The sequence below is a fragment of the Notolepis coatsorum genome, assembly GCF_963971535.1.
Source record: "Notolepis coatsorum genome assembly, chromosome: 13".
NCBI lineage: Eukaryota > Metazoa > Chordata > Actinopteri > Aulopiformes > Paralepididae > Notolepis > Notolepis coatsorum.
In genome coordinates, this window is record NC_140177.1 from 32,369,320 (window position 1) to 32,374,738 (window position 5,419).

Here is a 5,419-nt window from a genome sequence, read left to right on the forward strand (position 1 = left end):
ACATGTAAACAATGACATAACACTCACCCAGACAGGCCGCCGTTCTGAACCCCTCCTCACTTTTTAAGAGAAAAGAGAAAACAAGACGTCAACACCGCTTCACAACGGTGACATTACCACGTCCGACGGAAATCAGCACAGTACCAACTGGCCTGTGTAGCTGACTTTAAACATGAATCTGCCGCTATCGCACATTACATGCACATATCCCCTCGTGAAGGAATACTCTCATTTGGATATGAAAGATGGGGCCTTAACACGGTGACAGAGAGAATCCACTCGTCCAGAACACACAGGGATCACCAGTGTCAATGGTCGCGGCCCACTATAGTTAAAACTATAATGGTCTTCAGACCAAGGTCTTCTGTCGCCTAGGTGGCTAAACAAAGGACCCTAGCCTGGGGCCGGTTTCCATAAACTTTGTCAAGTAGCCCCCATAGCACTAACAGACAAGTGGAGCCCGCCAGCAAACACTACTCACACCGCACCGCTTCTCACAACAGCGGCATGTCCGACAGTTCAGCTGTGGCCTGACAGGTTTCACCCCAACAAACACAGCAAGGAACTGCAGTTGAGAAGCATGCAGCGGCGTGCTCCCAATACGAAAACCGGTGGAGGGTTTTTAGAATGATCATCATCTTCTAGACACTCCAGTACGAAGACAATATCGCCGTATTTTCTCGAAAAATAGTGAGAGAGAAAATAAAGATATGATGTCAACGTATCCTTGTTTCCCAAGCTGTTCCTAATCCAATTTCTTCCATCATGGTGTCAAGTGTGGGGATCTACCGAGGCACCTCTTCCTTGTGGTGAAAGCGAGAAGGAGGAGAGCAGGTGACCACACACCTGCTTATGAAGGTAAGCTGATGAGGGGTGTGGTCAGACTAATACTGGTATTAGAGGTACATTTGTGGTTTATTCAGTACGCGTGCACGTACGCGAGATAGTGCAGTAGTGATGCCAAGCTAAGCCACTAACGATACAGAACTGTCAAGGGATGAGTGATGCTCAACGTACATGTTCATTAACCTACCTACCTGAAAAGAGTGGATATATTATTATTATTATTATTATTATTATTATTATTATTATTATTATTATTATTATTATTTTTACGCATTTGTAATTGAGTTTGTGTTCATGAAATAGTATCTTAATTGGAATCTACTTTGTGTTGCCTACTGCATTAAGATGTGCTGATTCATGATATTCTGATGTCAAGGCGGACCCTAGTGGTCATCCGTTATTATTACTACTCCTATGTAGGTCTATCTGCCTAATTATCTACCAGCTGTTATCAATTTCATTTAATGCACACATGGATATACTGATTGAGTGCTGACTTCCTGTTACACCCTCTAGAAGGCTATCCAGCCGACACATGTTGATTTCTATGTTCTATGATGAACTAAGCTAAGCAATAAAAGCCTTTTTAACTTTGAAAGAGAAGAGCTGCCTGGACGCGTGTATGCTTTCTACAACGCAGTAGGGCGATTTGCGATTCTGATTGGCCACTGACGTTTCTGGTCATGTGACATGTGCGCCCAATAGCGTGACGAGCTGTGTCTTTGCCCATTTCTGCGTCGAACTGCCTGCAAAGCACGTGGCGTTCTATCGCCATGCTCTAAGACAAACTCTAACCTTAACCAACTTCGAAAGAGTGCCTAAGCTTAACCGTTGAAAGAAGGGCAGGCGTTCTATCGCCATGCTCTAAGACAAACTCTAACCTTAACCAACTTCGAAAGAGCGCCTAAGCTTAACCAGTGTAGACACTTGCGGTGCCAGGATTGGGCGTACATGTCACATGACCAGAAATGACCTGGCCAATCAGAATCGCAAATCGCCCAACTGCGTTGTAGAAAGCATACAAGCTGCCTGGACATCCGTCTTTCCTGTTTCATATGTCACCCTGCCGTCCAAGAGCACATTCTCCTGAATACCTGCAAGAACGCCGAAGCCCTCCTATTTTTTCATTGTTCAAGAGTGGATATATGATGCAGAACATGCCTGTTAATTACCTTTTGAATATCTGTTATGTGGTTACCTATTGCTAAACCTACCTACGTAGGCTGCTTAAGCATTAGATCACGAGGAGTGGGTTAGACTCTTTAGATCACGCCTAGGGGTGGCTGTTAGACCCCCCTAGGCGTGATCTAAAGAGTCTAACCCACGACTTTAAGTGGCCTAATGCTTTTCTACAGTGGCCCAAGCCACCCAACCCTATTGCTATAAAATAAACACGGTAATTAAAGAAATGCGGTTGTGGGAGGGTTAGACTCAAGGGTGGACTGTTTAGACTCTAGTTGCTCGACAGGTTTCAGCCAATCAGAATCAATACATTTGCATGCCATTGTAGAAATCTCTGTAGGCCTAGGCCTATATGAAGTTACCTGTTGCTAAATGACATGTTAATTACCTCTTGGTACTGGTTCTGGATTAAATGAATATATGTTGCTGAACGTACCCAATAGGCCTACTTACCTTGCTTCAACTCTCTGTTCTGAAGTCAGATCTGTTGATGTATGTGTGTAGACCTATAGGCTACATGCTATTAGTTATTCAATGTATTATGTATGCACATACAGAACAGGTATGTGGCATTTCACATAGTTAAAGAATGACATAGGAGTATAGCCTTGTATAAGACTCCCATGGCCAATGCGGTTGTTGTGTTTGTTGATGATTGTCTGTTCTTTCATGTTCTGCATGTATGTTTTTTAAATGCTGGTTGCTGCCCAGTCTTGTGCTTTGTCGCAACCTGTCAATCTGTTCTGTTATTAGCCTACACCAAGGTCCATGATGGAAATAAGTTGATATAGACTTTATTCTGTCAACCTTGACAATGTATGGTTAATGCTATTGATGTAGACTCATCAAAGTATTTTTAAATGCTTTATGTCTAATAAACTAGACTAAATATATGGAACAGATTTTTACAGCCTAATCTAAAACAGATTTGGAAGGTGACAACCCTAACATGTCATGTTGTGTCACAACAGAATGAGTAGGTGAGTGTTAGGCCTACAGAAAGTGTAATCTATTGATTGACTTGCATGACCGGTCCTAGTCAATTCGGTAGAAGAGTCTGGTGGGCGAGATTATGCATGACCAGCCTGTGATCTAAAGACTGTGGCTGAATAATGAAGCCCAAAGTCGCGTCACATGCAAGAGCATATTACCTACAAATAGAATGCTCATGCGGTTTTTAGGCTACTGGTAGGCTATTCTTATGCCGTGCTCACTCCGGCGTTAGAATAGCCTAATAACTGGCATGTTTCAACACCAGTCGTCTGTCTGATGTGGCTGCCGTTCTTATGGAACTCCACTCTACAAGAGCTCGATATTGAATGGCTACCTGTCAGCTGCTCAAACCTAGATACAGTAGAAACAGCTCGAAAGCATACATGGCTACACTCTGTATAAACTCACTGCCCGTCCACCCAACGTAAACAGAGCAGAGATAAGCTTCAAATCACTGCAAGATCGCGCAATAATGAAGTCGTGTTTTGAACATTTATGTTGTGTTGATGGAATCACGTTAATATAGAGAGATGAAAACAATACGTTAGAACTAGGCGTAACGCGATTGGCGCTGAGAGAAACGTCAGTGGCCAATCAGATTGCGTATCCCGAACGCGGAACTGAAAGTGGGTTGGGCAAAATCTTTACACCTGCCAGACGCGCCGCTTGTCATAAAATCACTGCTCCAGGATACTGCGTTTGGTTAGTTTACCGTATTTGAAGTTAAAAACAGTTCAATATAAAAAATAAAGTGAATCACGGCTTGATTTATCATAGTGTAGCGTGCGGTCAGCAAGGTATGACTTCCCCGGTTCACCCCCTCATCATTACCGTACCTGAAACTCGCCAGTGAACAGCTGACTTTTACTACTACTACGACACCACGTGACCCCTTTGTGAATGACATAACTTTTTGTCGTGAGTCCTTGGTGAATGAGACCCATTGTCCTTATAATACTTAATAGATGAATGCCTTAAGTTAAGTGTTATTTAAAGATGCTATTGATAAAACAATAAAAACATCCAGAGCTTTTAGAAAGGTGTAAAATAAATGTATTGCTTTTCCCAATTTTTTTTAATGAATTTCACATTTAAAAATGTTTTACATGTTGTGTGCATGTATCCCTTCCCTACTTCCCATTTCCCCACATGCAATGCACTTGATTGGATAAATGCCATGCTGGTGCTCTAGTGCGACACCTAGTGGCTGAATGTTATCTATAGCACCTTTAAGTGTCAAAACATTTTCCTAATGTTTAAAATAGCACCTCCGTCTTGACGCCCGAGCTGAGAATCTGTATGCCGAGGGTGTGTACTATTCAAAGTTCACCAGCAATTCAGTTTTCCTTCGGCAGAGAGCCACGGTGACGAGTTACTTCCTGAGGAGCATCTCTTGGCCACAGTAGTGCACTAAAACGCTAAAAGTCAACACTATGGTATAGAATAGTGAGCCACGTTGACAGTCGTTCAGGGGGGAGCAGCAGGTAAACAGTAGGTCTACAAGTAGTTACAATGACAGTATAATTACTGTATGTAACACGTTGCAAACACCACTGGACAGGTAACTTCTAGTTTGTTTGTTTTTAGTTTTTCTTTTACTGCCAATCGTGTTTTTTTCCTCATACAAGAGCCAAATATTTGAAACCTGATATAATCTCCAGACCCTATGGGTCCACAAGCGTTAGAGAGAGAGTAGAGTGTCGCCGAAGACAGCCGCTGCTGCAGATCGCTCTACCTGTTTCTGTACTTTTCGTCTACTTCTACGTTTTTATTGTACTTTTTTACCTAAATGTGTATTGTTGTTCAATGTGAGCGATCTGTAGTGCCGAATTTCCCTTGGGATTATTATTAAAGGGTTTCTATTCTATTCTATTACAACAGAGTATGCCATGATCCCTGCTAAAAATATTATTAATCTAAATGTAGCACAGTGGGACTGTTAGAAATCACAGGGTTTTGAGCTCTGACCTCCATATCCACAAAGCCTCTTAAAGTCGTAGCACCGATAAGTAATCAGTTTCAGCACGTCTGAGCAAGGTCATGAAGACAAGTGTCCACACACCCCAGATCAGCACTCAAGCGATCCGTAGCCTCCTTGCTCCCATTCGGTGGGGTAACTGAAACAAAATCTTGATAAGCCCTTCGATCTGTAATATAGATAGTTCATGGTTATTACAGCAGCGCTCTAATGATCTGGTTTTTAAATGACAGGGTTGTGCATTATGTAGTCAGGTAGCTCACAAGTCTTATCTTAGTGAAGGTACAAAGTCCATACTCCATTAACAATACAGTCCGTGTATTGTAATGCGAGTATGTGTCATTACCGCTCCCAAGACATTTTACACAAGGCTGAGTTCCAATGAAAGCAATAACGAGAACAAGCAGGTCATGTATTCAG